The following is a 22,306-nucleotide window of genomic DNA, read 5'->3' as shown; positions in this document are numbered from 1 at the left end:
CCCCCCTCCATGATTTTAATAGTCATAACAAAAACAAGTCCAAGTACTTCCATTGGGTGCTTTACAATGTAACATCTTACTTTATTTTCCCCTGGGTAGTAGATGTTGTCCATTTATTCCTATCTAATACATGAACAAGTGGAGACACGGGCAACCTTAGCAGTTTCCCACGGTTATCCAGCTGGTAAGTGACAGAGTTAGGATTTAGAAGTCCACAGCCTGATTCTGGCACTCATAGTCTTAACTCCACTGCCTAATTTTATAGTTAAGGAAAGTGAAATTTAAGAGGTTGAACCATCTGCCGTGATTTATACAGTACAACCGTGGCAAAGCCATAACTTGTCCCCAGCTCTGATTTGAAAGCCCAAGTTCCCACCGCCATGCTCTGCTGCTGGGTCACATGTGTGCTAGTGTGTGTGGTGTTAGGTGTGAACTCTCTTGGCACAGCCTGGGAGGCTGGGGTCCAGAAGTCGCAAAAGGTGAATTTGCTGGCTACAGGCATCACCTCCAGGCAGGGGATTCGGGTGGCTTCCTTGTCCCTGTTCCTACACTGGCCAGGGCTGTTCCATGGCCCTGAGCAATGAGGAGGAGACGTCATTACCAGGCCCAGGGCAGCAGCACCATATGCTGGAGCCACATGTGCCCAGGAATCCCACTGTGTTCATCAGCCTCGCTGGTCAGCGGCCAGTTGGAAAGGACAAATAAATTCAGGCACTCATTTCCATAGGCCCGAGGGTCACTCCTTTATCTCTCTGTCTAGAAAGAGGCACTCCCTGTCCACCTTGCCGCCGAAACATGAAAAAATGTTCTCAGTCTCTAAAAAACCTAAATGAATTCTTATAAGAAGAGACTATGCCAAAATAATTAGGCCTAAGCGTCCTGGGTAATAATTAACTCTGGCTGCAAAGAGGAACGTACTTTTTTTTTCTGTATATTTTTTCTGTCTTTTTCAATTTTCCATAATGGTCATGCCAATTTGGTAATTATTTGCATTATAGTAATTATTGGTAATTTGGCAAGTATTTAAAAGAAAAATCTGAGTGTGGACTCTCAAGTAAGACTCCCTATGTTTGAATACTAGGTCCACCACTTGTTTCTATGTGAGCATGAGAAGTTAACTATTTAAGCCATGGTTTTCTCATCTGTCAAAAGAGATTAATATCAGATCCAACCTTATAGAATTTTTACAAGGATCAGATGAGATAATACATATAAATAATTTAGCAATAATTTCTAGCTATTTTATTATGATGATAATTCTTAACTTCTCAATTATATCGGATTTTCTCACCTGTATGTTATCCACTGTCCCCATGTTATCCACTGTCCCCTGCCCCCATCTGGGTGCTAAATTCACCTTGTTGGCAAACAAAAGGACTGCTGAGAAAATGGGGAATCAGTGATGGATGGTCTGAGCGTTGACGGGAGAAAAATTTCCCAGGAAAAAAGTCATCATTTCATCATTATGGTTCTTAGCAAAGCAGTCAAACAAAGGCTGGTGTTTTTCATTATTTCCATTCTCCAGGGAGCATACCCTCAGTGTCTCCAGTAAATTGGACTTCCAAAGGTAAATGTAAATTTTAGTGTTAATTTATTTAAAGTAAATTATTCAGAGAGTCCTATGTCGGCAAACTTCATTTTTGTGGCACTATATTAATGTCTTCCTTAAATACAGCTCGCCTTTTCTAAAAGCTGTTTTATGGGTCCAGGAAATCTGTCTATTACAAAGAAGTGCTTATTGTAAAGGATGTTTTAGTCCTCAGGTTCAATTAAGGAGAGAGCCAGGGTCAATGGGAGCCCTATGTGTGAACAGCCGTAATAGCCGAGGTGTAGTGGGAAAGTGGGAAGCCTGCTAAAGCACATGGGTTTTTACTTGGCAGGAAGGACCGGTGAAGAAAGGTAAATGGAGGGCTCTATTCAACTTTCACTGGTCTTCAGGGAGCCCAGTGACAGCAACTGACCAATCCAGTGTAGCAGAAAGAAAACAGGTTCAGGGAGGAAGCTCCTGGGTCCTACCTAGCATCTTCCCTGGCAAAATCAATCTAAGTGCATTTCCTTCTTTACATTGGGGAGAGGAATAACTATCTTAACTATCTTCCTTAAGGTCTGCTTGTGACCACCAAATAAAATAGCTACATAATGCTTTGAAAGATTGAAAGAACCATAGAAATATAAAGCGGCACATTATGTCTCTGTATTTGTAATTTTCAATTACTATTTTTATTACTATCAGATCTCAGGTACACGGGATTGAATTTCTTTTACTCAATTCTTAATGTATTATCATCACCAGACTGTGCAAGGTTCTTCTCGTATTTATTTCATTATTCTCTTCATCCTTATTCTTCACTCCTAGTCCCTGCCACCACCACCTGCCCCCAACAATCTCTCTAACTTGTTTAATATGTTCTTTAAACACTATGCACTCACACTATGAATGGTATTGTGTTATAGATCTCCTTTTGTCTCTTTTAGCATCCGTCTCTCTGTTTTTAAGGGATTTCTTTTCATCTGTGCACTACTTACACGTATAGTTCATCAGGCAATGGCCCCATAGTGCTGCAGGATATGAATTTACCACCTGTACCAGTGAACCCTCTGAGTAAGGGATCTTCACACTGACCCCAGCTCCCTGCTGCCACAATGACAGCAGCGACTACTCTTTGACATTGTTCTTTATGTTTAAGAATCTATTTGGAAGATACACCCAGGAAGGGGCAGAACTGGGCAAAGGACATGAACAGGCAATTTTCAGGAAAGAAAACCCAAAAGATCAGTAAGTATTTAAAATTTTACTCAAATACATTAGGGATTGGAAAAAGTGAATCAAATTAAATGAGCCATTGCGTTATACAATTTATACTGACAATAATTAGAAAGCTGGACAGTGCCAAGTGTGGGCGGAGATGGGGGATGTGGGACTCTCATCCACTGGCAGTATTGAGCCAAATGCAAACATAGGTAATTTGGGGTAGGTATTTTTTATTATTGCTTTTTTGAATTAAAAATAATTCTTGAACACCTGCTTTCCTCATTAAGAAATAATTATTCAGCTTTGTACAGTGGCAGTATCATAGCCAATGAAGTTTATCCAAGACACAATTATTGCTAATTGAAAACTTTCCCCAATACCCCTCCATGACTACTTGAAATATAGTCAGCATTGGCAATTTTTGACAGTCTCCATGGAGACTGGGGGAAAAAAAAGAAATAATTATTCAATACCTACTAACCTACCTCTCCCTAGCGATACTGGGTGCTAGAACTGTAATGATAAACTAGTGGGAGGTGGGCCTTGCTCTCACAGAACTTAAGATACACTTGGGAATGCTTGATAATCTCTGCACCCCCAGGACCTTGCCTGGCTCACTCTAGGAGCCCAGTAAATGTTTGCTGAAGAAATGGGTGAGGAGCAACAGATACTAACCACACTATTTTTCTCCAGTCTTACCAGAAGTGGATAACTCTCAGCCACCAAGGCAGGCCCTCAATCTCCTGTTACTTTGTGATCTGCAATTTGTTCCTGGACTCTAGAGCCACTCCCTCGTAAAAGTTATGTTCAATTAACATTAATTATCTTCTCAGCACATAGCTATGTTCCTTCATCTCCTAATATGCATTCAGTGACATAGGTAGTAATATTATGATCATTTTACAGATGGGGGAACTGAAGCTCAGAACAATGATGGAACTTGCCTAAGATCACACAGCTTTTGAGGTGCATATTAGACTCCACCACAGATCCTCTTTATTCCAGGGCCCACGTCCTCTTCATAAGATCCCTGTTTGGATGGGTGAATAGGTGGGTCAAATTTACCTTTGTTATGGTACCTGGCACCTTGATATATGCACATTATATTGTGGGAAAATATCCCATTTTTACAACTGTCTGTTTTCTGCCCCAAGGGTTGTTGAAAATACTGTAGAAAATCACCAACATCAGCTCCCTGCTGTCTTCCTCCAACAGTGCAGCTTTCAGCAGCTGAAATTGCTCATTAGAATGGAACCCCAAACTTTGCTTTAGCACCTTCTAAGGCTTCAGCCAGTCTCCTCCCAAATGGTTCTGTTCAGGGTTGAAAAGATTTATAGCATCCTTCAGCTGCTGACGATGTTTCCTTATTGATCCTGCTTCCGGAGTTCTGCTCAGGAGACAGGGAGTGACCGAAATACTAAATTTTTACCAGCCTCACCGCAAAATCAGCCAGACAGCCCAGACCTCCTTTGGGACCCAGAGCTGAAGGTGGAGAGCCACTGAGTCACACACTTCCTCCTGATCCTTCTCCCCCTCCCTCCACTCAGTGCCTCAGGAGCCTGTTTCTAAATTTAATCCAAGATCTTTGCCTAAAGATTTCACTCTTCCTTTGCTTCTGAGATACTCGCTCTGCCATAGCCTCACTACAGCATTCATGAACCACCACAGTAGCTCTCCTCACACTGCAGACCTGGACTGGTCTTTTCACTTTTTGAGGTCAAGGACTGTGTATCTCCTGCACCTAATGTTGGAAATGTTGGATGAAAGATGGACGTACACACTAGACAGCAGGAACTAAGAATATGGGAAGACACCACTGCTATGGAGAAGTTATAAATGCCAAACTTTAGTTCTACGATTCTGGAGGCAGCAACATAATTCATTCCATGTTGCTATAGAAGATGTCTTATTCATGAACAAAAACCGCATCAAGGATGGCAAAGCACCCCTCCCTACTGTCACTTCCATGAAAAATGTCATTATTTACTGAAGGTGTCCTATTTCACCGGGTATCCAGGCAGCCATTACTGAGCATGAAAGATGATACCTGTGTCCCCCGCTCAGGAGCAATGCACCACGCTGTGCTTTGCACCATTGGTGACATGAAGCTATGGTGCCTCACAGTCTAATCGAAAAGAAAATGTTTTCACATACAAAAAATTAAATTACATTGAAATCCATTGTTTATTCATGTAACAAAAATGTATTGAGCAGTTATTAAGTGCCAGAAACTAGCTAAAAAGTCAGGGACATGTAAAGATGAATAAGATGCAGTGTCTGCCTTCAGGGAGTTTCTGATCTAACAGAGGATGTGGAAATATGCAGTCAATATTGGATGTGGGGGGTTGTCTAGAGAAAATATGGTATGCTATGGGAACACAAAAGAATGCCTTGGGAAATATCCAAAGAAAGAGTACTGTATTAGTTTCTTGATGCTATAACATATAACCACACATTGGTGGTTGAAACCAATAGGAATGTATTCTCTCATAGTTCTGGAGGCCAGAATCCCAAAATCTGTTATCACTGGGTGATAGCCAGGGCCCCACATCTTTCAGAGGTCACAAGGAAGATGTGTGGCCTCTTCCAGCTCTGGTGGCTGTCAGTATTCCTTGACTTGTGGCTGTTTATTACTCTACAATCTGCAAGGCCAGGATCTTCAAATCTGTCTCTGTTCCATCTTCCCATTGCTTTCTTCTCCATACATGTCAAATCTCTTCCTCTGTCTCCCTCTTCTAAGAATATACACAATTGCATTTAAGGCCCACCTAGGTATTCTAGGATAATCTCTCCATCTCAAGATCCTTAATTTAATCACATCTGCCATCTTCTTTTTGCCATATAAGCTAGCATGCATACATTCCAGGGGTTAGGATGTGGATATATTTTAGGAGATCATTTTTCAGTCCTTGAACCAGTGCCTGTTACTCAAATGTTCCATGAATGAGTGAGGTCACGTCTGATCTGAGAACACAAGGGTGAGTATTCACAAAGTTGCACACTACTTGTGCAGAGAGGACATGAGATTAAAATTGGGAGAGGTCATAAGCTGGAGAAGGAAGCAGGAAAACCAAGAGTTGGGGAAATCGATTCAGTTGAACGCCAACCATGGTGCAGGCAAGAAATAGGAGGCAAGGTTAGGGAAGATGGCAAAAATACTATCATGAAGAAAGCTAAAGCTGGTTCAGGATGATGCTCTGTAAAACAAGAAGCTTCCAGCAGTCCGTCTCAAGTGAGGTTTCAATCCCTTTGCTGAGCTAGGACGAGGAAGAAAGAGGATGTTGGCAATGATGCTGTGGCTGCTCCTCGGCTTTGCTCGGCTTTTGCTCTGTTTCCTGTGCTGTGATGCCCTTCCGCCACCATCTCCTTAGGCAGCACCTTCTTACCTTCCTGGTCTCAGCCTAAGTGTCTCTTCCTGATTCTGGCTTTCTATCACCCTGTCCTCCCACAGAGCCCAGTGTAACCAGTCAGAGGAGTGGAGTAGTAGTGAGTAAAAATGACGACACTGGAATAGAAGTTCCACCAGAGCAGGGAGCCCCATGGACAGGAGTTTTTGTCTCTTTTGTTCATTGCCTGGACACTGAAACACTGCATGGTATGTGGTAGACATGTAACAAACATTTGTTAAAAGAGTAAACAATGGAGCCAGACTTTTGCATTTAAATCCTAGTTACCCCACTTCCTAGCTGTAAATTCATGAACTACTTACCCTCTCTGCACCTCAGTGCCTTTGTCTATAAAATCAGGGTATTTATTAGTACCTGCCTCATGGGGTTGTTCTGCAGAGTAAAAGAGTTGATAGAGGCCAAACATTTAGAATTGTGGAGGCTGGGCCCAGTGGCTCATGCCTGTAATCCCAGCACTCCGAGGGGCCAAGGCAGGTGGATACTTGAGCTCAGGAGTTTAAGACCAGCCTGAGCAAGAGTGAGACCCTGTCTCTAAAAAAAAAATTAACCAGGTATTGTGGCAGGCATCTGTAGTTCCAGCTACTTGGGAGGCTGAGGCAAGAGGATCGCTTGAGCCCGAGTTTGAAGTTGCTGTGAGCTTTGATGCTACAGCACTCTGCAGGAGGCAAGAAAGTGAGACTGTGTCTCAAAAACAAAAAGAACAAGCAAAAAACCATTTAAAATTGTGCCTGGCTCAGAGGTGTTTTCCAAACCTGCAGTGCAAAGGTACACAGAGATTCCCCTAAAGTTTAATATATAATTTTTAAATATACTCTAAAGTATGTTGAAAATTGTAATTCATAAAAGAATACACAGTCAAAAATGTCCCACATCACCATTAACATACAGCAAAACGCGTCCACTTGCCATCCTCTCATTGGCTTTGAAATCAGTAAATCATCATATCTAAATTTTTAATATATTAAGCCATTCTGACAAAATACCTGTTCACTGGGTTGGAGTTCTAAGAAGATATTTCACTTGAAAATAGGGTACACGGCTGAGAGATAGTTGAGTTATGTCTCTAAACATATGCAAAGAAGACAGTAAAGTTTGCCTTATTTGAAGGAATAGCCTTGTTGCAGCAGGAAGGAAGAGAGGACAGTCGTGATTTGTCAAATTCAGCAATGACTTTGACCTAGCATTCTACTGCAGTTACAAAATGGGAGGAACCAAGATGGTGTCAGTCCTCATCTCTGCTCACTCAATAGAAAGGGAACCGTCCCAGAAATGGCAAATTGACAGAATGAGTTTTCACAAGGAATTGCGTGGCTGGTCTCCTCAACCTGTTTTCATTTGTTGGAATGAAACAAACCTGTTTGTTTGTTAATGAAAATTAACAACCTACCATGTTGCAAGTATCGTGCTGGGTGCTGAGGCTGTAGTGGCAAGGGGAGTGAGGGAGACACGATTCCTCCATCACTGAGCATAGGGAGCTCAGGAAAGAGGGATGTTAAACAGCAAGAGTGTGGAAGTGTGGAAAGTCCCATGACAAAGGAAGCACTCCTCCAGGAGAAGTGGAGTAATTCAGGCCTGTAAGGGATGTCCTTGAACTGTCCAGAGGAAGGGAGACTTGAGCTGATACCTAAGCAATAGATTGGAGGAGTTAATACAGTGAAAAGGAAATGCAGGGAAGTCAGGAAGAGAACAGTATTCCAGCAGAGAGAAGGGCATGCATGAAGGCATAGAAACCAGAGCGCACACCATGCTTTCAGAACTGAAAGAAATTTAATATGGCTGAACCTTTCACTGTAGAGGCCCATAGAGCTGGGCCTTTCACCATAACGCATACGCACTGATAAATCACTCAGTGTATTTCTTGGCCATTAATTAATTTTTCCTCTCTTTCTCTCTCTCTCTTTCTCTCTTTCCTTTTTCTTTTTTATTTCAACTCTCCTTTTGATTATCACCTGACCCCTTATAATATCCACTTTTCCAGATGGTCCCTACTCATTGCCATATGTCCAAAACACCTTCAACTTTTTTATCTACTCAAGCATCCCTAATGCTGCTTTCTATATTGGTATAAATGACACCTTCCCGTCTAGTGGCTGCCCCAAAGCTTTTCTCATCTGCCTTTCTTGGGACTCAGGTTTCACACCCACACGTATAGCAATCTTCAAACAAAGACTGACCCAGCGTAATAAACTCTCCAGTCTGGGCTTTGCAAAATGAAGTGAAGTCTTTGATCCCTCTCTGGTTGCCCCTTGGAATGAAATGAACTCTTTTGAAGTGAAGTTCAGCACACCCAGAAATGACAAAACAGGACTAGGGAGTTATAAGGTTAAGACAAAGATGATGCTGCATGTGGGTTATTTTGTTAAATGTTGGATCTGGGAAGATTATCCAAGAACCTAGTTTAGATTTAGGCTGTCAAAAAATTAGCATCAGAAACTAGATGATAATTCAAGCTGAAAGATTTCCCCCCACTATCCTGGTTCTACGTACCAGGGTGGCAATCCCAAAAGCACTTACACATTCTCCCCCTAATAACTCCCCAGAATGCATTCCAGATGCCATGCAAATCAATATTCAGAGGTATTTCACACAGTCCACAAACACACACACTATCTGCCTTCTAGAATTACACCTAGAAACATACTGGTTTTGTCACTGAACGTTATGCAACATGTGTGCAAATGGCAGCGCCATCTGAGCACCAACTCAGCAACAGTGAAGCCATTATGACTCATCCCACAGGACAGCGAATGCAGAACTGCCAAGTTACTTTGTAATCAGGTCTACCAGGCAGGGATGCTTACATGTTGCTGTGGGGCCTGGAAACGAGCCTCCAAACAACTCATTCCACACTGTTTTCTCACCAACTCAGCTACAGTGTGCTGAAGACCAGTTAAAGCATGTGCAAACTGTCCTTCAGAGGAGGATCAGAACCAGCATCACTCAGGAAGTGTCACCACCCTGTGCTCAGTTTTATCACTTCAAGTTGCCAGTAGGTGGCAGAAATTCAAAATTTTTTTTAAAAATTCTGCTTTCTTTTTAAGTGAGGTATAAGTGTGTCGAACCCAGTCTTTGATAGTCCTGCTACATCTGTATGAGATTAGAAAAACCGTGAGAGAAGACGTTTGTGAATGTGATGGAGAACCAACTTGGATACCATGTTTTAAAGCAATTTGGAAAATTTCCCTGGAGGGTGTGAAAAATCCCTGTGGTGCAAAGCATTTGATCCTGGGTAGTTATTTTTACAACTCGTGATAAGGAATTGCTCTGTATTGAGCAGATTTTACTCTCTTGCCAACTCTTGGGTCTTGGGTCTTTTCATTGTCTGTCCTTACTTACTACTCTTGAATTTTGAAATATACTTCAAACTTTTCCGAAGAGGACGGAATTGGCAGCTTCTGATGAACATTCATCCTCTTCTTATTCTACAAAGACAGATATCTAATAGGTGTTAGGACTTTTCTTTTAACCCGTAAAAACCTCTTTCTGAAAAGGCATGTTTAGTGTGAATTCAGTGTGTAGAGTTAATGTGGAAATGAGAACTGAGGATGTGAAGAAATCAATTTCAAGTTGTGGGGAGGAAAACATCTGAAATAAATATTTCTAATTAGGATCCACAAAATATGATTTATAGGCTTTCATGCTGGAACGTTTAAAAGCAACAGGAAACACATATGGTTCTTTCTTTCTTTTTTTTCTTTTGAAAGAAAATCAAGTAACACCCAGAAGACCCTTAAAGATTTTAGAAGATTAACAGACTCTGTCAGTAACTCACAAAGTCCTCAGGAATGAGGGCCATAGAAATACAAAGAATTTTGGTTATTAAGTATTACTTTCTGGTGGTAGCAAAGAATCAATTGATAACTTTAAAAAGTTTACGTAGGGGCGGAGCAAGATGGCGGCCGAGTAACAGCTTCCTTCTATCTGGGCACCATGAGTCTGGGGAGATAGGACTCCAGGCATCTCTAGCTGGTGGGATCAGCCTATCATTACCCCTGCGAGGATACAGGGAGTCAGTGAGAGACTTCTGGACCCCAAGAGGAGGACTAAAACAGTGGAAAACCAGCAAGTGGTCGCGTGTGTTCAATCCGTCTAAACCCGCCCACAACTGTAAGTTCAGTAGCAGCGAGACTGCAAACCAGAAAGACCTTACCTGTGAACTGTTTTGGTGTCTTTGGACTTGGCACTCAGTTGAACTGCCTTGGGGAGAGCCTGAGCGGGAGTGCGGAGAACTTTGGCCTTTGTCTAGGGCCCCAGTCTGAGCCACTGAGCCAGACGGAGCTAATAGTGTTTGGCTGTGGGTCACAGGGAGCCATTGTGAGCGATCTGCCCTGGCAAGCTCCACCCTCAGGGTCGCAGAGCTAGAAATGGATGGGAACTGGTAACCCAGCGACCAAGTAGCCTAAGGGCGGGGTCTGAGCCGCCTTGCAGCCCTAACTCTCAGAGGCAGAGTGAGACCAGTTTTGGCACACTGGGTAAGTGGATAGCCACTTCAGCAGTGATTCCAGAGACAAGCACTTTCCTGGGAAAGCTTCTGCTCAGCAAGTGAACAAGTTCAAAGTGCCTTTTAAGTGGGCTGAAGAGAGATTTAGGGTGTCTACCTGCTGGGGTTTGAGAAATGAGCAGCCTCCAGTCGTATCAGAACTGTGATTAACATCTCATACCCCAGAAGACCACGTGTTGCCCAGACAATATTCAATAACATATACATACTGCTTTGTTTTTGGTTGTGTGTTTTTTTTTTTGTTTTTTTTTTGTTTGTTTGGTTGGTTGTTTTATTTTTTTGTTTATTTTGATGTTGTTGATGTTGCTGTTTTTTTTTTTATTAAATCATAGTTGTGTACATTGATATGATCATGGGGCATCATTCACTAGCTTTACAGACCGTTTATCAAGTTTCACATATACCCTTGTAAGATGCACCGTGTTGTTTTGTTTTTTAAGTTCAACCTTTTCCATACAGATCATTTTCTTTCTTAATTTTTCTAGTTTAATTATAATTTCCCATTGCTGCCTTTTTCAATAATTAGAACTTCATTTTTGCTAGTGTTTCTACCATTATTATTTGGTTTTCCACCCAATTTTATCCCGTAAAGTTTTCTGTTTGCTTCTTTTGGTTTGATTTATAGCATTTTTGTCTTTCCTGTCTACTTAGTGGAGGTGGGGTACTGTGTCTGATCAGGTTAGCAAAGAGCTTCTGACCTCAAGGGAACCACCCAACTGGGCACCCGCAGAAGGTGGGGTTTTTTTAAGGTTGTGTCAAAGTACCCTACTGTACACCTATATTGCTCTGTCTACCTCTTTCTGTGCCTCTCTTCTTTTTGTCAATATTCCTTTTACCCACCCCCTATCCTTTCTCTATTTTTCTTTCTTTTTCTTATCACTCGGTCCTCCTTTCTTTCATCCTTTTTTGCTCTTCAACCTTCTCACCCTTCTGGTCCTGTAACCCTTAGTCCACAGGCACGAGAACTTAAAGAACAAGAGGAAGTGAAAGGAAAATTAGGGCAAGGAAACAGATAAAAGTAATCACTCATGAGGAAGAATCAGCAGAAAACTCCAGGTAACATGAAGAATCAGTCCAGAACGACCCCGCCAAGGGACCATGAGGTAGCTACTGCAGATGATTCCACCTATAAAGAAATGTTAGGAATGACAGAAAGGGAATTTAGAATACACATGTTGAAAACAATGAAAGAAATGATGGAAACAATGAAGGAAACTGCTAATAAAGTGGAAAATAACCAAAAGGAAATCCAAAAACAGAATCAAATCAGAGATGAATGATATGAAGAATATAAAAAGGATATAGCAGAGCTGAAGAAACTGAAACAGTCAATTAGGGAACTTAAAGATGCAATGGAAAGTATCAGCCACAGGTTAGACCATGCAGAAGAAAGAATTTCAGAGGTAGAAGACAAACTTCTTGAGATAACTCAGATAGTAAAAGAGGCAGAAAAGAAGAGAGAGAAAGCAGAACATTCACTGTCAGAATTATGGGACTTTATGAAGCATTCCAACATATGAGTTATAGGAATCCCAGAAGGGGAAGAAGAATGCCCCAGAGGAATGGACGCCATACTAGAGAATATTGTAAAAGAAAATTTCCCAAATATCACCAAAGATTCTGACACACTGCTTTCAGAGAGACATTGGACCCCACGTCGCCTCAACTCTAACCAAGCTTCTCCAAGACACATTGTGATGAACCTGTCCAAAGTCAAGACAAAAGAAAAGATTCTGCAAGCTGCCAGGAGTAAGCGCCAGTTGACCTACAAATCCATCAGAGTGACCTCAGACTTCTCTAATGAAACTTTCCAAGCAAGAAGACAATGGTCATCTACCTTTAATCTACTTAAACAGAACAATTTCCAGCCCAGAATTCTGTACCCTGCTAAGCTAAGCTTCAAAATTGATGGAGAAATCAAATCATTTATGGATATACAAACATTGAAGAAATTCGCCACAACAAGACCAACTCTACAGGAAATACTTCAACCTGTTGTGCACACTGACCACCACAATGGATCAGCAGCAAAGTAAGAACTAGAAATTACAGGATAGAACCTAACCTCCACACTGATGCAAAAGACAAAATGAAACAATGGACACTCACAAAATAAGACGAATAGAATACTACCACACTTATCAATTATCTCAATAAATGTTAATGGCTTGAATTCCACACTGAAGAGACATAGATTGGTTGACTGGATTGAAAAACACAAGCCATCCCGTTGCTGTCTACAAGAAACACACCTGGCTTCAAAAGACAAATTAAAGCTCTGAGTCAAGGGTTCGAAGACAATTTTTCAGGCAAATGGAATTCAGAAGAAAAGAGGAGTTGCAATCTTATTTTCAGATACATGTGGATTTAAAGCAACTATAGTCAAAAAAGACAAAGATGGTCACTTTATATTGGTCAAGGGAAAAATACAACAAGAAGACGTTTCAATTCTAAATATCTATGCACCCAATTTAAATGCTCCCAGATTCTTGAAGCAGACCTTACTCAGTCTGAGCAATATGATATCTGATAATACCATGATCACAGGGGACTTTAACACTCCTCTTACAGAGCTGGACAGATCCTCTAAACAGAAGTTAAACAAAGATATAAGAGGTTTAAATGAGACCAAGAACAACTGGGCTTGATAGACGCATATAGAACACTCCATCCCAAAGATAAAGAATATACATTCTTCTCATCACCCCATGGAACATTCTCCAAAATTGATCATATCCTGGGACACAAAACAAATATCAACAGAATCAAAAGAATTGAAATTTTACCTTGTATCTTCTCAGACCATAAGGCACTAAGGGTGGAACTCAACTCTAACAAAAATGCTTGACCCCACACAAAGGCATGGAAATTAAACAATCTTCTGTTGAATAACAGATGGGTGCAGGAAGAAATAAAACAGGAAATCATTAACTTCCTTGAGCATAACAACAATGAAGACACAAGCTAGCAAAACCTGTGGGATATTGCAAAAGCAGTTTTGAGAGGAAAATTCATAGCTTTAGATGCCTACATTCGAAAAACAGAAAGAGAGCACATCAACAACCTCACAAGAGATCTTATGGAATTGGAAAAAGAAGAACAATCTATGCCTAAACTCAGTAGAAGAAAAGAAATTTCCAAAATCAAATCAGAGATCAATGAAATTGAAAACAAAAGAATCATTCAGAAAATTAATGAAACAAGGAGTTGGTTTTTTGAAAAAAATAAAATAAAATAGATAAACCATTGGCCAGACTAACTATAACTAGAAAAGTAAAATCTCTAGAAACCTCAATCAGAAATGATAAAGGGGAAATAACAACTGATCCCACAGAGATACAAGAGATCATCTCTGAATACTACCAGAAACTCTATGCCCAGAAATTTCACAATGTGAAGGAAATGGATCAATATTTGGAATCACACCCTCTCCCTAGACTCAGCCAGGAAGAAATAGAGTTCCTGAACAGGCCAATTTCAAGCACTGAGATCAAAGAAACAATAAAAAATCTTCCAACCAAAAAATGCCCTGGTCCAGATGGCTTCACTCCAGAATTCTATCAAACCGTCAAGGAAGAGCTTTTCCTGTACTGCAGAAATAATTCCAAAAAATTGAGGAAGAAGGAATCTTCCCCAACACATTCTATGAAGCAAACATCACCCTGATACCAAAACCAGGAAAACACCCAAACAAAAAGGAAAATTTCAGACCAATCTCACTCATGAATATAGATGCAAAAATTCTCAACAAAGTCCTAGCCAATAGATTACAGCTTATCATCAAAAAAGTCATTCATCATGATCAAGTAGGCTTCATCCCAGGGATACAAGGCTGGTTTAACATACGCAAGTCCATAAACATTATCCACCATATTAACAGAGGCAAAAATAAAGATCACATGATCCTCTCAATAGATGTAGAAAAAGCATTTGATAAAATCCAGCATCCTTTTCTAATTAGAACACTGAAGAGTATAGGCATAGGTGGCACATTTCTAAAACTGATTGAAGCTATCTATGACAAACCCACAGCCAATATTTTACTGAATGGAGTAAAACTCAAAGCTTTTCCTCTTAGAACTGGAACCAGACAAGGTTGTCCTCTGTCACCTTTACTATTCAACGTAGTGCTGGAAGTTCTAGCCAATACAATTAGGCAAGACAAGGAAATAAAGGGAATCCAAATGGGAGCAGAGGAGGTCAAACTCTCCCTCTTTGCTGACGACATGATCTTATACTTAGAGAACCCCAAAGATTCAACAAGAAGACTCCTAGAAGTCATCAAAAAATACAGTAATGTTTCAGGATATAAAATCAATGTCCACAAGTCAGTAGCCTTTGTGTACACCAATAACAGTCAAGATGAGAAGCTAATTAAGGACACAACTCCCTTCACCATAGTTTCAAAGAAAATGAAATACCTAGGAATATACCTAACGAAGGAAGTGAAGGACCTCTATAAAGAAAACTATGAAATCCTCAGAAAGGAAATAGCAGAGGATATTAACAAATGGCAGAACATACCATGCTCATGGATGGGAAGAATCAACATTGTTAAAATGTCTATACTTCCGAGAGCAATTTACCTATTCAATGCCATTCCTATCAAAATACCAACATCGTACTTTCAAGATTTGGAAAAAAGGATTCTGCATTTTGTATAGAACCAGAAAAAACCCCGTATAGCTAAGGCAGTCCTTTGTAACAAAAATAAAGCTGGGGGCATCAGCATACCAGATTTTAGTCTGTACTACAAAGCCATAGTGCTCAAGACAGCATGGTACTGGCACAAAAACAGAGACATAGACACTTGGAATCGAATTGAACACCAAGAAATGAAACTAACATCTTACAACCACCTAATCTTCGATAAACCAAACAAGAACATACCTTGGGGGAAAGACTCCCTATTCAATAAATTTTGTTGGGAGAACTGGATGTCTACATGTAAAAGACTGAAACTGGACCCACACCTTTCCCCACTCACAAAAATTGATTCAAGATGGATAAAGGACTTAAATTTAAGGCATGAAACAATAAAAATCCTCCAAGAAAGCATAGGAAAAACACTGGAAGATGTTGGCCTGGGGAAAGACTTCATGAAGAAGATTGCCATGGCAATTGCAACAACAAAAATAAACAAATGGGACTTCATTAAACTGAAAAGCTTCTGTACAGCTAAGGAAACAATAACCAAAGCAAAGAGACAACCTACACAATGGGAAAGGATATTTGCATGTTTTCAATCAGAGAAAAGTATGATAACTAGGATCTATAGAGAACTCAAATTAATCCACACGAAAAAAGCCAACAATCCCATATATCAATGGGCAAGAGACATGAATAGAACCTTCTCTAAAGATGACAGACGAATGGCTAACAAACACATGAAAAAATGTTCATCATCTCTATATATTAGAGAAATGCAAATCAAAACAACCCTGAGATATCATCTAACCCCAGCGAGAACGGCCCACATCACAAAATCTCAAAACTGCAGATGCTGGCGTGGATGTGGAGAGAAGGGAACACTTTTAGACTGCTGGTGGGACTGCAAACTAGTACAACCTTTCTGGAAGGAAGTATGGAGAAACCTCAAAGCACTCAAGCTAGACCTCCCATTTGATCCTGCAATCCCATTACTGGGCATCTACCCAGAAGGAAAAAAATCCTTTTACCATAAGGACACTTGTACTAGACTGTTTATTGCAGCTCAATTTACAATCGCCAAAATGTGGAAACAGCCTAAATGCCCACCAACCCAGGAATGGATTAACAAGCTGTGGTATATGTATACCATGGAATACTATTCAGCCATTAAAAAAATGGAGACTTTACATCCTTCGTATTAACCTGGATGGACATGGAAGACATTATTCTTAGCAAAGCATCACAAGAATGGAGAAGCATGAATCCCATGTACTCAATTTTGATATGAGGACAATTAATGACAATTAAGGTTATGGGGGGGGAAGAAAAGCAGAAAGAGGGACGGAGGGAGGGGGGTGGGGCCTTGGTGTGTGTCACACTTTATGAGGGCAAGACATGATTGCAAGAGGGACTTTACCTAACAATTGCAATCAGTGTAACCTGGCTTATTGTACCCTCAATGAATCCCCAACAATAAAAAAATAAATAAATAAATAAAAAATAACAAATAAATAAAAAGTTTACGTATATGTGTATATACATAACATATGTATATATAGTTTGTTTTTCTTTTTGGCTGGGGCTGGGTTTGAACCCGCCACTTCTGGCATATAGGACCAGCGCCCTATTCCTTTGAGCTACAGGTGCCACCCCGTATATATAGTTTTTATATACTTCATATATAGTGTTTCTGGGTTACACCTTTTTTGTTCCCTCCTGATATCCAGCCTAATTTCATTCCTAACAGATACTAAATTTTCCTCCATCAGCTATGACATGATGTCAGCCTCCTCAAGCTAGCTTCTCCACCCAGGGGTCTCGTCCCTGGGTGATCTGCTTATCACCTACAAAACCATTTTGTCACCGTGGCTGTTCTGTAGGGCTGAAAGCAAAGAACTGGATGGGTAGGGGCCAGTCCTAGATTGCTAGATAGTGCTGATTATGCATACTCCAGGATAGTGGTTTTTAAAATATGGTCCCCTGGACAGCAGCAACCACTGGAAAACTTGTTAGAAATGCATATTTTTAATTTTTTTTCTTTATTGTATATTAACAATTATAGTTGTATATATTTATGAGGTAAAAGTGATGTTAAGATCTATGTATACAATGTGGGTAATTGAATCAAGGTAATGAACATCCTCATCACCTCAAATACTTACCATTTATTTCTCCCGTCTAAGTGAAACTTTCCACCCTTTGACCAATATTTCCTCCTTTTCCTCCCTCCTCAGATTCTGGTAACCACCATTCTACTCTGCTCCTATGAGTTTAATTGTTCTACATCCCACAGGTAAGTGAAAACATGTGGTGTTTGACCTTCTGTGCCTAGCTTATTTCACTTAGCATACTGTTCTCTGATTTTCTCCATGTTATTGCAAAGGATAGAATTTCCTTCCTTTTTTAAGGCTGAATAGTATTTCATTGTATATATGCACCACATTTTCTTTTCTCTCGCTCTCTTTTTTTTTTTTATTGTTGAGGATTCATTGAAGGTACAGAGAACCAGGTTACAGTGATCACAATTGTTAGGTAAAATCCCTCTTATAATTGTGTCCTGCCTCCAAGAGGTGCGTCACATTTTCTTTATCTCTTCATCTATTGATGGGCACTTAGGTTGATTCTGTAATTTGACTGTTATGAATAATCCCTAAATGAACGTGGTCAATCATGCCTAAATGAACATGGCAATACAGGTAACGCTTCAACATCCTGATTTCAAATCCTTTGGGTATATACTGGGGAGTGGAATTGCTGGATCACATAGTAATTTTAGCTTTAGTATTTTGAAGAACCTCCTCTCCATTTTCTATAATGGCTGTACTAGTTTACATTCCTACCAACAGTGTACCAGAGTTCCATTTTCTCCATATCCTCACCAACACTTGTCTTCAATAGCCATTCTAACAGGTGTGAAGTGATATCTTACTGTGATTTCCTTTATTCTGGGTGTGGAGTTATTTTTCCCCAAACTGTTTTCACTGCTGGAGATTAGTATAGGTGTAGCTTAAGAGAATGGTCTCTCACCCTGTCACATTCTAGCTGGGTAACTTTCAGCAAATTACTTAATTAATCTGTGCCTCAGTTCCCACATGATTAGATGAACTAATGTATGAAAAGCACAAAAAGTGATCCCGGGGGAGTGAGAGCAAGATGGCGGCCGAGTAACAGCTTCCCTGCAACTGGGCACCATAAGTCTGGGGAGATAAGATTCCAGGCATCTCTGGCTGGTGGAATCTGCGTATAATCATCCCTTTGAGGATACAGGGAGTCAGTGAGAGACTTCTGGACCCCAAGAGGAAGACAAAAACAGTGAAAAACTGGCAAGCGGTTGCATGTGTTTGATCAGTCTAATCCTGCCAACAGCTGTAAGTACAGCAGCAGTGAGACCGCAAGCTGGAAAGGCCTGACCTGTGAACTGTTTTGGTGTTTTTGGACTTGGCACTCAGTTGAACTTCCTTGGGTAGCGCTTGAGCAAGAGTGCGGAGAACTTTGGGTGTTGTCTAGGGCCCCAGACTGAGACGCTGAGCCAGACAGAGCTAACAGTGTTCGGCTCTGGGCTGCAGGGAGCCATTGTGAGAGAACTGCCCTGGCAAGCTCTGCCCTCAGGGTCACAGAGCAAGGATTGGGCTGGAGCTATTAACCTAGTGATTGAGCAGCCTAAAGGCGGGGACTGAGCTGCTTTACAGCCTAAACCCTCAGGGGAAGAGTGAGACCAGTTTTGGCACACTGGGTAAATGGATAGCCACTTCAGCAGTGAGCCCAGTGACAAGCACATTCCTGGGAAAGCTTCTGCTTAGCCACGTTTAGAAGTTTAAAGTGCCCTTTAAGAGGGCTGAAGAGAGATTTAGGGTCTCCACCCTGTGGGGTTTGAGAAATCAGCAGAGGCCTCCATTCATATCAGCATTGTGATTAACATCGCATACACCAGAAGACCACCTGTTGCCCAGACAGTATCCAACAAGATATACATACTGCTTTGTTTTGGGTTGTTTTTTTGTTGTTAATAGTTTGTTTTTTGTTTATTTTGTGGTGGTTGTTTTGTTTTTTAATTTCAACCATTTCTGTACAGATTTTTTCTTTTCTTTTTTTTCTTTCCTTTCTTTCTCCATTTTTCTAGTTTAAATACAATTTCCCATTGCCGCCTTTTTCAATAATTAGAACTTCACTTTTGCTTGTGTTTCTACCCCCTATAATTTGGTTTTTCACCCAGTTTTATCCCATTAAGTTTTTAGTTTGCTTGTTTTGGTTTGATTTATAGCACTTTTGTCTTTCCTCTCTACTTGGTGGAGGTGGGGTACTGGGTCCGATAAGGTTAGCAAAGAGCTGCTGACCTCAAGGGAACCACCCAACATGGCACCCTCAGAGGTTGGGGTTTTTTCTAAGGTTGTGTCAAAGTACCCTACTGTACACCTATATTGCTCTGTCTCCCTCTTTCTGTGCTTCTCTTCTTATTGTCAATATTTCATTTTACCCACCCCCCCTCTCCTTTCTCTATTTTCTTTTCTTTCTTTCTTTTTCTTTCTTTTACCTTTCTTGCTCTTCAATCTTCTCATCCTTCTGGTCCTATACCAAAAGGACTCATTGAAACCTTAGTCCACAGGCACGGGAACTTAAAGAACAAGAGGAAGTGAAAGGAAAATTAGGGCAAGGAAACAGATAAAAGTAATCACTCATGAGGAAGAATCAGCAGGAAACTCCTGGCAACGAGAAGAACAAGTCCAGAGCAACTCCTCCAAGGGACCATGAGATAGCTACTGCAGAGGATTCCACCTATAAAGAAATGTTAGGAATGACAGAAAGGAAATTTAGAATACACATGATGAAAACAATGAAGGAAATGATGGAAACAATGAAGGAAACGGCTAATAAAGTGGAAAATAACCAAAAGGAAATCCAAAAACAGAATAAAATAAGAGATCAATGATATAAAGAATATAGAAAGGATATAGCAGAGCTGAAGAAACTGAAGGAGTCAATTAGGGAACTTAAAGATGCAATGGAAAGTATCAGCAACAGGTTAGACCATGCAGAAGAAAGAATATAGGATGTAGAGGACAAAGATCTTGAGATAAGTCAGATAGTTAAAGAGGCAGAAAAGAAGAGAGAGAAAGCAGAACGTTCACTGTCAGAATTATGGGAGTTTATGAAGCATTCCAACATATGAGTTATAGGAATCCCAGAAGGGAAAGAAGAACGACTCAGAGGAACAGAAGCCATACTACAGAATATTATAAAGGAAAATTTCCCAAATATCACCAAAGATTCTGACACTCTAATTTCAGAGGGATATCGGACCCCAGGTCACCTCAACTCTAACCAAGCTTCTCCAAGACACATTGTGATGAACCTGTCCAAAGTCAAGAGCAAAGAAACGATTCTGCAAGCTGCCAGGAGTAAACACCAGTTGACCTAAGGGGCAAATCCATCAGAGTGACCACAGACTTCTCTAATGAAACTTTTCCAAGAAGACAATGGTCATCTACCTTTAATCTACTTAAACAGAACAATTTCCAGCCCAGAATTCTATACCCTGCTAAGATAAGCTTTAAAATTGACAGAGAAAACAAATCATTTACAGATATACAAACATTGAGGAAATTCACCACAACAAGACCAGCTCTACAGGAAATACTTCAACCTGTTCTACACACTGACCATCACAATGGATCAGCAGCAAAGCAAGAACTCAGGAATTAAAGGAAAAACCTAACATCCACACTGATGCAAAAGATAAAACTAAGCAATGGACTCTCACAAAATAAGATGAACAGAATACTACCACACTTATCAATTATCTCAATAAATATTAATGGCTTGAATTCCCCACTAAAGAGATATAGATTGGCTGACTGGATTAAAAAACACAAGCCATCCATTCGCTGTCTGCAAAAAACACACCTGGCTTCAAAAGACAAATTAAAACTCTGAGTCAAGGGTTGGAAGACAATTTTTCAGGCAAACGGAATCCACAATAAAAGAGGAGTTGTAAACTTATATTCAGACACATGTGGATTTAAAGCAACTAAAGTCAAAAAAGACAAAGATGGTCACTTTATATTGGTCAAGGGAAAAATACAATAAGAAGATGTTTCAATTCTAAATATTTATGCACCCAATTTAAATGCTCCCAGATTTTTGAAACAGACCCTACTCAGTCTGAGCAATATGATATCCGATAATACCATAATCACAGGGGACTTTAACACTCCTCTTACAGAGCTGGACAGATCCTCTAAACAGAAATTAAACAAAGATATAAGAGATCTAAATGAGACCCTAGAACAATTGTGCTTGATAGACACACATAGAACACTCCATCCCAAAGATAAAGAATATACATTCTTCTCATCACCCCATGGAACATTCTCCAAAATTGATCATATCCTGGGACACAAAACAAATATCAACAGAATCAAAAGAATTGAAATTTTATCTTGTATCTTCTCAGACTATAAGGCACTAAAGGTGGAACTCAACTCTAACAAAGGCATGGAAATTAAACAACCTTCTGTTGAATAACAGATGGGTATAGGAAGAAATAAAACAGGAAATCATTAACTTCCTTGAATTAACTACCAAAACCTGTGGGATACTGCAAAAGCAGTTTTGAGAGGAAAATTTATCGCTTTAGATGCCTACATTCGAAAAACAGAAAGAGAGTCCATCAACAAACTCACAAGCCACCTTATGGAATTGGAAAAAGAAGAAAAATCTAAGCCTAAACCCAGTAGAAGAAAAGAAATTTCCAAAATCAAATCAGAGATCAATGAAATTGAAAACAAAAGAATCATTCAGAAAATTAATGAAACAAGGAGTTGGTTTTTTGAAAAAATAAATAAAATAGATCAAACATTGGTCAGACTAACGAGGAATAGAAAAGTAAAATCTCTAGTAACCTCAATCAGAAATGATAAAGGGGAAATAACAACTGATCCCACAGCGATACAAGAGATCATCTCTGAATACTACCAGAAACTCTATGCCCAGAAATTT

The 22,306-nt window shown here is 40.2% G+C and overlaps 1 non-coding gene across 1 annotated transcript; it reads left to right on the top strand.

Annotated features, from left to right (window-relative positions):
* The first annotated feature begins 3,051 nt into the window (after positions 1-3,051).
* Positions 3,052-3,192, top strand: LOC128566287 (U4 spliceosomal RNA). Its single transcript, XR_008374548.1, has one exon. It is a non-coding gene; the product is annotated as a U4 spliceosomal RNA (small nuclear RNA).
* The last annotated feature ends 19,114 nt before the right edge of the window (positions 3,193-22,306 follow it).

Source organism: Nycticebus coucang, chromosome 14 (genome assembly GCF_027406575.1).
Source record: "Nycticebus coucang isolate mNycCou1 chromosome 14, mNycCou1.pri, whole genome shotgun sequence".
Taxonomy (NCBI): domain Eukaryota; kingdom Metazoa; phylum Chordata; class Mammalia; order Primates; family Lorisidae; genus Nycticebus; species Nycticebus coucang.
The sequence above is the reverse complement of the archived record's forward strand: the minus strand, read 5'-3'. Positions and strand labels throughout refer to the sequence as shown.